Genomic DNA, 13,536 nt, shown 5'->3' with positions numbered 1-13,536 from the left:
CGCGTGAGTGCTACAATGCTGCGATATGATTTGGACTCATACAGATAAGTTGCCTATTTAGCGATCTGTACAAATCGTCATAATCCTTTTGAACTTTTTAAGGAGCTAATAAATGCTACGTTTTAAATCTGAGGCTTAATTTTTTAAGGTGTGCAACACAGTTGGACTTTTGTATATAATTTTGTGCGGACTAACTCACCGCCACTTTGAGTTTGCACCATAATGATTTTTGTCATTTAGAGACTGGTGCATCACAATACGTTGGTTCTAAGAGAACTTAGTTCAGTTTAAGACCGGCCCCTATTTCTGATTTTCTCAGATTCGCTTTCATCTGGTATGGCACCTATGGACTGGAGAAAAGCTGAAAAGCAATATTTAAAAAAGGATTACCATCTCAGCCTGGCAATTATAGGCCAGTAAGTTTGACATCTGCAAATTATTTGAAGGCTTGTTAAGGGATCACATTCAAAATTTTGTCTAGTGAATGTCATTATGAGCAGCAATCAGCATGGCTTTATAAGGATAGGTCATGTCAGACAAATTTGATTGCTTTTTATGTTGAGGTAAGTAAGATGCTCGATAGTGGGGGGGGGGCAGTACGTGTGATCTATTTGGATTTTGCCAAAGCGTTTTATACCGTTTCCCACAAATGACTGCTTTCTGTTGCCTTAATTAAGTCTTTGCACGTGGATAGGAAACTGGCTACAGGATCGGGTACAGAGGGTGGTTGTTAATGGTACATTCTCTACTTGAAGTAAGGTTCTTAGTGGGGTCCCTCAGGGCTCTGTATTGGGCCCACTTTTATTTAACTTGTTTATTAATGACTTAGGGGAAGGAATTGTAAGTAATGTATCAGTGTTTGAAGATGACACAAAACTGCAGCCCAATTAATTCCATCCAGAATGTGCCACCTAGCTTCCCAAACTGGCAATATGGGCAGCTAGGTGGCAGATGAGATTCAATGTTGATAAATGTAAGTCATGCACCTGGGCTGTAAAAATATACAAGCCACTTGTACTCTTAATGGGACTGCACTGATCAAATCCATAAAGGTAAAGGACCTTGGAGTCCTTGAAGTCTAGATAATATATTTGGCTGTAGCAAGCAATGTCAGTCAGCAGTTTCAAGGGCAAACAAGGTGTTGAGGTCTGGAGGGTTTATATATGCAACAGCATATATAACGTTAAATTAAAACAAATGTATAGGATGTATAGAAATCCCGACCCGCATATCACTTTAAACCCATGAACTTTAAACCCATGAACCCACAGCAGTTCCCCTAAGCTGCCTATATTATTTACTATTAAATGTCATCATATTATGCGACTCAGTTGCAAGCAAAAAGTCAATTTCCATGTCTGATTATAAATGTCTGTTTAGATACACATACTTACACATGCTTTTAGCCCATCAACGTGATTTATTCAACAATACAAAGAATGAACATCCAAAGAGACCCATACATATTCTATTTAATGTTATAATATTAACTATTTAGAGGTTGATTTGCTAAAACTCAAATTAATCAAATTTTTTCCTGAAACAAATCCAACCAAACATCCTTCCACGATTTTCTCAATAATTTTTCTGAAAAAAAATTGGAGAGACAAAAGTCAGAAGGAAGTCAAGCATCGTATCGTACGATGCCCCAGACATTCAGCTTTTGGGAGGCAATAAATGCAAAGGAATATTCATAGTAGGACTGGCACAAACCGGACTTCACTCCTATGCTTGATGCAATTAAAAGTATATTTTATTAAACAAAAAACATCTCAAATGATGTAGCCTTACGCATTTCGTGCCTTGTGGCTACTTAATCATAGACTGGACATCTTCTGAATACACATTTAAATGAACATTAACCAATCACACAAGCTTAAGACAGCCAATCACAGAAGTTGATGTAAATAGAATTAGACTATTCAAGGTTATGATCAAAGTACTTGAGTTACTTACATGTAGGTTAGTTTGCAATTACCCTTGTGGTGGCACCCCGCCAACTGGGCTCCGCTCCAGCCAAAATCACAATGTCCAAAGCAATAATATATAGCCTCTGACAACCACGGGTAAAGTTTGACTAAAAAAAAGTTCTTTATTTCCAAGTATCTTTAAAAGCATGAAAATGTTATGAAATGTGGGGTCTGTGCGAAGCATTGCCAGATTTTTATTAATGATATGTTTGAACTGAGAATTATGGGTTAGAATACAGGATAATGTTTCTAAATGATTGTCTCTCGTATTAGCAGGTTCACTATGAGGCAAAGGAATATCAGATTGACTGCTCTCATCCTTAGTTTTATATTTTTTGAAAAGAATATCTTTTTTTTTTTCTTCAAATATTTTATTGAAGTTTTACCATAAAACAAGCAGAATCAAAATGCAGCCTGTTAAGGATGCAGTCATGAAGACATATATAACAAATGTCAAAAAAAATCAGAGAAGTCCTCAACAAATAGGGACATATCAAAAGGAACAATTTAGCAAAAAGATAAAGAAATAACTCAAACTGTGATCGCAGACTGTAAACTAATATGTATATATATATATATATATATATATATATATATATATATATATATATATATATATATATATATATATATGCTGTGTTACAAATAAAAACACTTTAATTCACCTTTACTAGAGTGTGCTGATCCCTGCATCAATTGTATCATTCCAATTGATCATGCACCTCGCCTGCGACAAAGACAGACAGACACCCAAGCATCTATATATATATATATATATATATATATATATATATATATATATATATATATATTCACATACATATACATATACACATAGACATAGATACACCCAGTGGACATAAATGAAACTAGAATGAAAAAGACCATTGTTTCTATAAACTTGCACAAAATGAAAAAAAAAAAAATATGGAGGAACTTATAGATTTGATATTTGTTTTTTGGAGTCAAATGTCTCAAAATAGAGTGAACATGTAATTTTAAAAGATTGCTTCGACTTGGTGTCATCAGTTTTAGCCTTAATAGCTTCCTGACAGCTCCGTTGAGCAGATAGTGAAATGATATCTGCTATAAGAAGATAATCATTCTTTAACCAATGGTTGAATAAGGCTTTCTTGGAAGCAGCCATCAATAAACCAACCAATTTCTTAGTTCCTTGGGATATTGGATCAAGAATAGGTTTTGAGAAGATCTTATTGTCTTCAACATGCAATAAAGCAAAACTAGGGGATAACGTAAAATTAGTTTTCAACCTAGAATTCAAAAATCTCGAAACTTCACTCCAAAAAATACTTAACTTAGGACAGGACCAGGGATAATGGAATAAATTAAAATTGTGTTCTTCACATTTAGGTCAATAAGAATAAGATCTGGAGGACTCATCTTTTGCATACATTTTCCCATAGCCTAAATGAACAAGTTTAAACTGCTGAACTCTCCAGTGCTCAGAGAGAATCATATTGTTATAATCATATATAGATTTAACAAGATCAGAGGGAGATACACAATGTAGAAGAAATTCTGACCATTTAGAGGAGATTCCTAATAAAGAATGATTATCCACCCAATATACATCCCAAAATCTGCTAGAGAGTGAATCAATGTTTATACTAGAAGGATGTGCCATAAATTCCAGCAAAGCTTCAGCCTACCAGTGATCAGACACAGCAAATTTGTTCTTATCAGGAATCAAGGAAAGACCACATTGGCATGCTAGATAATAATATCTATCAGCTTCAAGTAACCCAAATATTTCTTTAAACTCTGGCCAGGAGATTAGAGTCATATCAATGGGGTCAAACAAATCTTTCCTAAATATGTTAACTTTCTCTTTGTAAAAAGAAAAATGATGGAGATTTTAAGAAGTCTGAGGTTTTCAATAAAAGTTTAACTGGCATAAAAGGAGTTTGACTAAAATTAAAGCTATGTTGAGAAAATAAATGTTTCCAGACAAAAATGGAATCACGGAAAAGAGGATTCTTCTTAAAATCACTAGGAACATTCTTCCACTATGCAATATAGATAAAATATCAAAGTGAAGTTCATGGAGAATTTCAATTTCTGAGTTTATATATTCATTACCTTGAGAAATCCATTCAATAAGATATCTCGTGAGGGCAGAAAGGTTAAAAGATCTAAAATTGGGAATTTTACAGGAGATAGAGCTATCTTTGGTTTATTCCCATTCCAAACAAAATTGATTAAAGCAGAGTGAAGTTTCCTAATATCCAAGTGTCTAATAAGTAGGAGCAGGTTAATTATTGGGTATATCAGCTTAGGGAATATTAATGATTTAAAGAAAATAACCCTGCCTGGTCCCTTTAAATATTTCAAATCGTGATGACATTGTACCACCAAAGACAATCTGAGAAATGGGATTTTTGTAAAGATATTGATATAATGAAAAAATTGACCCATAATGCCAAATTTTTTTAGGCAAACAAATAAGTTTTACCAAGTAATATTATCAAACACCTTTTCTGCATCAATATTAACAATGGAGCTAGGAATCTTGCGTTTTTTGGCAACAAATATTATATGCATTAAAGGAGAAGGAAATATTAAAACTAAGTAAGCCTTATCAGAAAGGTCCATCTAAATATACCAGTAAACCCCCAAAGTAATGTTGCTCTGACTCCCCTGTCAAAAGAAACACCACATTTCTTTCCTTCTATTGTGTACTCATGGGCTTCTGTATCAGACTTCCTGCCTTCAGCTTAAACCTCATTGCCCTGGGCAAGAGCATGCTCAGTTTGCTCCTCTTCCCTCCCCCCTCCCTTCTCTGCTGTAATCTGAGCTCAGAGCAGGGAGAGACTCAGGCAGGAAGTGATGTCACACCATGTTAGTACTGCAGCTCCTATCTTAAACAAACAGAGAGTTTCTAAGGATTTTTACTCAGGTATGGTAAAACATTCTACAGAATAAATATAACATTCTAGCTTGCACTATTGCAGCTAATCTATTGGCAATAAAATGCCTCCGTAGCTTTCCTTCTCCTTTAAAGCTCTAATATTCTTAACCCCTGACCTATTTTTAATGAAATCATTTTGGGCCATCAAGCTCACTGAAGGGAGAATTAAAGAGAGCCTATCAGCTAGGATTTTAGATAATATCTTAATATCTTGATTTAATAAGGAAATTGGCCTATATGAGGAGGGAAGTGATGTCTTCTATCTTTTTTGGGGATAACTCTAAGATTTGAAAGTTCGCTAGATGGTAAGCTTTTTCCAAAAAATAAAATATCATTGAATAGATATTAGAGACTTCTTCTGTGTAGTAATTAAACTATTAAGGCTCTCCAATTGTTCAATGGAAATCTGAGGGATTTTGCTTACTTCAAAAAAGGATTTCATTTTCTCAGAATCAACTAATGGCTTGGAGTGTAATTCTTTATAATAATTCATAAAGATATTGACAATCTTATTAGGATCATTAGTTAGCATATTACAACTGTCTTTAATCTTTATTAGTTTAGCTTGTCTCCTCTCTAATCTTGAAAGATAAAAAAGAAGCTGGCTGGCTTTGTTACTCAAATTATTGAATTTAGAATATTTAGATATATCTATATTACCTATATCCAATTTTATTATTCTATTAATTAAGTTGTTGGAAGTTAATATATAATCTATTTTAGTACCTACATTATGGGTAGATGAAAAAAAGGTAAAATCTTTCTCTGATGGTTGAAATAGTCTCCATACATCATTAAGGTTAGTATCTCTAAAGAATTCATGAAGAAGTTTAAATTTCCTAAAGTGATTCAATTTCCAATCTGACCTATCCAAGGAGCTGATATAAGATTCATTCAGATCTCCTGCCAAAATAATGTTATTAGAGGGAAGAGAAGAAATCTGTTGTTTAAGCCAGTTAAAATAATCATTTTTAGAGTTGTTTGGAGCATAGGCTGAGCATAAATGCCAAGCAACATCATTAATAATTATCTCAGTATATATAAATCTGCCAAGTTCATCTTTGACAGAGTTTGTTATTGCAACATTTAAATTATGATGGAACAGAATAGCAAATCCGCATTTTGTATTAATGGCAGGAGAAAAAGCTAGTTCTCTCACCCAGTCTTTTTTCAACCAAATATTCTCTGAATCATTAAGATGTATCTCTTGCAAAAAGGCAATGTCACACTTTAGATTCTTTAGTTTTTTAAGGACACTACTCCTTTTGAAATAGTGATTTAATCCATTGACATTCCATGAAACAATGGTCAAAGGATCATATCTATTTAAGGCCATTGACATATAAGAAAAGAGCAGATTTAGACAAAACCAAATATCGAAAATAACATCTTTTGGATTCACAGGAAAGAGGCAAAAAAAATACATTTTAAATGCAAAAAAATCTAACAATAATAACCAGTATAACGATAACAATTAAGTAATCAGAAGAGCAAAAAAGAAACCCTCCCTTTTTTTTTTTTATTTAAAGATTTTTATTTTCCGTAATACGTGAACAAGCATAGAATAGGCACACGTATGAACATGTAAGTTAGAAAACAGTTGGCATTATCACAGATTGGCAAGCAAAATTGGAAGACTTGCAACACATGTAGCTCTATACAGCAAGTAAACCTTCACAGTTATCTTATAAACTAGTCACTGCCGTTTTTATCTGCATCTCCTTCAAATCAACCTGTGTTACATGGGCGGGAGTGCCTAATCCGGTATCTGTGCTTTCCCAAATTTCTGAAAGGGAAGAGAAACAAGAAAAGAAAGAAAGAAGAACAAAGGTAAATGGGGGGGGGGTCAGAGGGTGAGTGCAAAGGAGCCAGTTCCGGGAGTCAGATCGCGTCTGTTTGAGCTGTCTCATATTCCGCCCAAGGGAGCCACAGCAGACCATTTTGATATTCTTTGCCCTGCAAGTATGCCCTAATCGTCTCCATATTTCTAATCCATTTCACTTTGGCAATCAAAGCCTGCTGGGTTGGCAGAGAGACGCCCTTCCATTTGGAGGCCCTTAACGTTTTTGCAGCCGTTAGAATATGTGTCGCCAATTTGTTAGAGTCAGAGGATTTCAATGAGTCAATAGGCAAGCCCAGTAGGAACGACACGGGCTCGGGCTCAATGCGTTGGTTGAAAACAGTTGACAGGGTAAGGGCTACCATTGTCCAAAATGCTTTGACTGTCTCGCAGGTCCACCACATGTGATAAAACGTACCCTGTTCTCCACATCCTGCAAAGCATAGCGGGGAGAGAGTGTTTTTTGAGAAACGGGCCAGCTTCAATGGGGTAACGTACCAACGAAATATCAGTTTATAGGCTTTCTCCAAGATAACAGTACATACTGACGTCTTACTGGCCTTCTCCCAGATAGTCTGCCATTCTACGTCTTCAATGGACATCATCACATCTTCTTCCCATCTGGCCATATATGGTTGCGCTAAAGTGGTATTGTCCCCAGACAGCTTATTGCATAAACTTGAGATCAAGTGGGTAGTACGGTCCGAGGAGTGGCACAAGAGTTCAAACTGAGTGGGGGTTGGTGGTGATACACTGCCCTGTAGGAAGGTTTGAGATATAAAGTGGCGTATTTGTAGGTAGCGGAAAAATTGACCATTTGGTATCTGGAGGTTGTCTTTGAGGTCTTGGAAGGCTCGTATCTCTCGCCCTTTGACTAGAGTAGTACACAAGTAAGCTTTATTGTCAAGCCAGGGAAGGAAGTCCCGTATTACTGTCCCCGGTGGAAATTTTTTGTTTCCCAGGAAAGTGCAACATAGGGAGTTGTAAGGCGACAGGCGCAATTTTCCCCTGTATTTGTCCCAGATCTGTATTGAGTGCATCGATGTAGGGGCAGACGAGCAGGTAGATCCCTGTCTTTTTCCGGGATCCAGACAATCTAAGCCATTGTAAGCGGAGTCAGGCTCACATTTTCGATATCCAGCCACGGCATGGTCGGAGTTCTGTGCATAGCCACCAATTCCGATAGTCTCGCTGCTATATAATACCTAAATATGTGGGGCACCCCTATACCCCCAATGTTCTTCGGTTTTGTCATGATATCCAGTCTAATTCTGGGACGCTTATTATTCCAAATGAACTGCGTAATGGCTTTTTGCAGAGAGTTGGCTGTCTTCTCTGGAAAATGAATTGGAAGAACCCTGAAGAGGTACAGAATCTTAGGGAACAATGTCATCTTCACTGCAGAAATACGCCCAAACCATGATAACCCGTAATTGCTCCAAGACTGTAAACTTGATTTTAAAGAGGTGAGTAGTGGGATATAGTTGCAGTCATATAGAGAGTCGTACTTGGCCGTTAGTTGTATTCCGAGATATGTAATGGCCCTTTCTTGCCATTGGAAGTCAAAATTGGCTTGGAGTAGTTTCTTTTCTGTGGGATGCAGTCTAATAGACAGTGCTTGCGATTTGGAGTTGTTTATCTTGAACCCTGATATGAGGCTAAATCGATCAAGCAGCTCGTTAAGGTGGGGTAAGGAGGTCTGGGGTGAACTCAAAGTCAGGAGGATGTCGTCAGCGTATAAGCTAGTTTTGTGGATCGTTTCACCTACCCTAATTCCCTTTATTTGCGGGTGGTTTCGTATTGCAGCGGCTAAGGGCTCCAGAGAGAGGGCAAACAAAAGAGGGGAGAGTGGGCACCCCTGTCTGGTCCCCCCTCCTATCTCGATCTTCTCCGAAAGTATACCCATCATTGCAACTTTAGCCGATGGGGCGTTGTACAGCTGTTGGACTCCGCGCAGAAAGGGAAGTGGTATTCGCATTTCCTCCAGAACTGTCATCATATATTTCCAGTTCAGCCTATCAAAGGCCTTTTGGGCATCTAGCGACAGTAATAGTGTGGGAGTAGTTTGTTTCTCTGCCAAATAGGTGAGGGTGATGGCTTTCCTGACGTTATCCCCCGCCTGCCTACCCGGAATGAATCCCACTTGGTCTGGGTGCACTAACAGAGGAAGGTGTGGAGCTAATCTGGTAGCGAGGATTTTTGCGAATAGTTTCATGTCTACATTAATTAATGAGATAGGGCGGTAGCTTTCACAGTTCAGCGGATCCTTTCCCTCTTTGTGTATCATACAGATGGTCGCTGCTTGCATATGAGGCGTGGGCGGATGTCCTTCCAGGAAGGATTGGAAGAGAGTCACCATCTGAGGAACCAGAATGTCCATAAATTGCTTATAGTACTTGGCAGAGTAGCCATCAGGACCTGGGGACTTGCCCGATTTAGCATTCTTGATCGCTTCCTGGATTTCTTCCTGTGTGACGGGGGCCTGTAGTTGTTCTTGCTGCGTAGGGGAGAGTAGTGGCGTAGCCCAATTCGACAGAAATGAAGACTGCCGTGACTGGTCTGCTAATGGGGCTTTGTCATCCGAATAAAGCTTCTTGTAAAATTCACGGAACAGTTCTGCTATCTTAAGAGTATCTCTTGTAATGAGCCCCTTCGAGTCTCGCATAGCATGAATGGCCTGTGCAGCGCTATGGTTTCTCAACTTACGAGCTAACATGGTATGAGGTTTGTTGGCATATTCAAAAAACTTCTGCTTAGTTCTGGTTAAAGCGAAGGCAGCCTTATCGGCAAGGAGTTGCGTCAAGTCTGTCCTCAATAAGTTGATACGTTGCAAGGTAAGTGGTGTGGGGTGTTGTTTATGCTGAATCGCCAGTCTATGAAGTTCCTCCGTTATCGTTGATAGTTTCTTAAGTTGTTCTTTTTTTGCCCTAGATGCAATTCCGATCAATATCCCCCTCATCACCGCCTTGTGGGCATCCCATCTATTCGCTAAGGAAGTGTCCTGGGGGCCGTTTTCCTTAAAATAGTCTATAAGGGACTTTTTCACAGATGCGCAAGTTGTCTGATCTATGAAAAGGGAGTCATTTAACTTCCAGTTACCTCTGCCCCTTACTGCGTCCCACCGATCAAAGATAGCCTCTACCATCCCATGATCCGACCAGGTAATATCGTGAATTCTGGCTGACCCCACTATATCAATTTGGGTTGAATTGGTGAAGAGAAAGTCAATACGTGAATATGAGCCATGTACTGGAGAGAAATAGGTGTAGTCCCTGTCAAGCGGGTGCTTTTCCCTCCATACATCCACTAGTGCCAGGTTCCTCAGATGTTGTGTCAAACGTTTGGTGTCAGATGAGAGGTCTGGAGAGTGTTGTGTTGCAAGAGTATCCCTAGTTCTATCAAGGTTGTTCTGTAAGATGGTGTTAAAATCTCCCCCAATTATCAGTCTACCTTCCTTCACCTCTGCCAATTTCTCAAAAAACGTCAAAAAAAACTTTGTCTTTTTCGTGTTTGGTGCATAGACTGAGGCCAAAGTGACCCTTTGGTTTTGCAGCAGGCCAGTGACTATCACATATCGGCCTTCCTGGTCTACATGTTTCCGTTGAAACTGAAATTTCACATGTCTGTGAATTAGTATAGCCACGCCTTTAGATTTTGTTTCTCCATTCGAGAAATAAGAAGTTGGATACGTTTTGCACATGTACTTTGGGAAAGAACTGCGGGAGAAGTGGGTTTCTTGTAGTAGGAGCACATCCGTTCTCATTTTGGCATAGTCAGTAAACGCCAGTTTCCTTTTATTTGGGGAGTTAAGCCCTCTAACATTGTGCGTTATCACTTTCAAATGAAATGGGTGACTCTGGGCATGATCACAGGCGTGACTCACGGCCGGCTCCTCCACCATTGTGTGTGCGAGTAAGGGTACAACTGGGGAAGAACCTGGCAGACCGTCATCTATGTAGGAAACCTCGACTTCCGGCTGTGCCTCATCTCCGGGGAAACATATGTAAGTCCAATAGTTCACATGAAGCGTTATGCAAAAATGGAATTAAGTCTGTGCTCAACAAACAAAAAAAAAAAAAAAAGAAAAAGTCATGGAGACTACCTGGGTTAAAAGTTAGGACCGGGTTATGATCATCTCGGCTGCAGGTCAAACTTCGCTATTGTTTCAGCTATGGGTAAGCCTATGGTTCCCCATCTGCTGTCGGCTCTTGAATTCCGTCAAAATGTTTAAGGGCTTCTTCAATGTCAGCCGGATCTCGTAGTGTGTATGTAACATTGTCCCAAGTGTAGATGAGTTTAAAAGGAAAACCCCACTTATAAGGGATGCCCTTGAGGCGCAGCGCTTCTGTAAGTGGTTTCATCTCTCTTCTCTTCTGCAGAGTGGATGGGGCAAGATCCGTGTAGAATTGCGGCTTAATTCCGTCGAGTTCCATCGTGTTGTCTCTAATCGCGTGAAGGATTGCTTCTTTTGTGCGGAAGAAATGGAAGCGCACTATAATATCTCTAGGGGGTGCATTATTCTTTGGTCTTGCTCTGAGAGCTCTATGAGCTCTGTCCATAAGCAGATCACTTCCCTGCATATCCGGCAGCAGTTGTTTAAAGTACCGTTTCAGGAAGGATTCTAGTGGAACCGTTTCAGGGACATTTCTGATGCGTAGATTATTTCGTCTCGAACGGTTCTCCAGGTCCTCCTGTGAGTCTTGAAGATCCTTTAATTGTAATTGTAAGTCTTGGATCTGAGCCTCTGAGGTAGTAAGCCTCTCCTGGATTTCCCCCTGGTCATCAGAGACTGTCTGGAGTTTGCGATCCAGGGTAGAGAGTTCTGAAGTAATCTCTGCTAATGAGTTTCTGAGCTCTGATTGGATATCCTCCTTAAATCCGCAGAGAAACTGCTTTAGTTCTTGGATGTCCTTCTTCGTGCAGGGGGCATTAGATGATTCTTGATCCGATGAGTCTGCACCTTGGGATCCTGCAGGCTGTTTTTTGGCTGCTTGGCGACTTTTGAAAAAGTCCGCTCCCTGGTCAGCAGAGTTGGCTTTACTTTTGCCCCCCGTCATTGCAGATTGCACTGAAAGCACAGAAAAGCAGTGTATGTCCTTCCAATATAATATAAAATTATTCAGGTGGCTGTTGATCTCCCTGGAAGGATGTGGGGATAGGCGAGACCCGTGCCTTGTGCTAGGAAACCCTGTGCTTATGGCCCTTCCACCCAGACCATAGGCCTGCAAATGTTAAGCTGTGCAATGTCCTTTATACAGAGGCCAATAGGACCGTAGCAGTACTGCCGGTGGAGCGACTGGGAGGTGGGATGTCAGCAACAGCGTGAGCGATATGCAGTGGTTTGTGGGATTAAAACTCCACTATTCCCCGTGGTGTCATGGGAAACCTCTAGGCCAGCGTGACGTAACACTCAATGAGGACTGTGAGACTGTGACGGTGCCAGCTTTAGAACTCGCACACGAGTGCCGTACAGTGCAATTGCTGAGTAGAAGCTACAGGCGCTGTTGTAGTGGGGAGGGAGGCAGTTGGCGGTGAAAGGCCGCTGGATGACGGGCCTGAAGTATGGCTGCGCCAACCGAGTTAGGGCCCACGTGGTCGCTTACCGGGTAGCGCTCCCACAGGCACCTCCGTGCACCGCCTTCAGGTTTTCAGAACGGCAGTTCCCGGTCGGCGGCGCAGTTCTCGCCGTAAGCGGTAGCGGCGCTTCAGTTGCGTAGCGGAGGGGCTGGGGCTCGTAGCCTGTCTGTGCTGCTTGTAATGCCACCCGGTGAGTCTAGGCCTCTCAGCACGTAAGCAGATAGCGCGCACCTCCGTATCGTGCCAGAGTTCTCTTGCTCCCCAAGGCTGTAGCGGCGTTAGTCCCAAGCTCGGATCACCTTCTGTAGCTTAAGGTTGCATAATTGATGGCTGTTAGGGCCGAGGGAGTGCGGAGCTCCCAAGTTATGCTGCCATCTTAGCCAGCGTGCAAGCCACACCCCCGAAACCCTCCCTTTTTTAATTAAGGAAAGAGGTCTTTGAACTCTCTCAATGAGAAGATTAAAACAGAGATCACAGCACCCATCATATATAGAGTGAACAAATCTAGAGTCAAATCAAGTATTAGAAATCATGTCCTCTTCACTGGAGTGCGGAGGGCTACCAGATCTCGGAGGGAGAGGAGATCTAGATCTTTATCTCGATTTGGCTTGAGCTTGGGAAGACTTAGAATCATTGGAGAACTTAAATTGACGATGCTTTTCATACCTCTGCCATCTCTGGTCTTTAGGTGTTGGACACAATTTTGGATCAGAAATATTCACTGAAGTGAGGCTCCCAAAACCTTTGTTTTCCAGGTGATGAGTAAAGATTGATGCCTCCCTGGAGTCACTAAAAATTCTTATACCAGTGAGCAAAGAGATTTTCAGTTTTGCAGAATACATTAGTGAGAAGTTGACATGAAGATTAGCCAGAGTCTGGCATGTCTTTTTGTTTTTGGCAGAGAAGCAACGCATAATCCTGGAAAATCTTCTTTCCTTCTACCTCTAGAGCATTGGATTTTTTGTATGCTTGGAATTTTCGATTTTTTTCAGCATAGTCCAGATATTTCACAATAACAGCTCTTGGTCTTTAAAGGTTGAATTTATTTTAAAGTTCCAATCCTATGGAGCCTTTCTATCTTGAAACTACTACATTCTGGAGGGAGATGTAAAAGCATCACCATAGCAACAAAATGGAGACCTTTTGTGTCTCTTTTATAGCACCACTAAGAATCAGTCAGTGAAGGGCCGCCATCTTAACCAGCAGGCAAGCTATAACTA

The sequence above is a fragment of the Xenopus laevis genome, chromosome 4L (genome assembly GCF_017654675.1).
Source record: "Xenopus laevis strain J_2021 chromosome 4L, Xenopus_laevis_v10.1, whole genome shotgun sequence".
NCBI lineage: Eukaryota > Metazoa > Chordata > Amphibia > Anura > Pipidae > Xenopus > Xenopus laevis.
Note: the sequence above shows the minus strand (reverse complement) of the source record.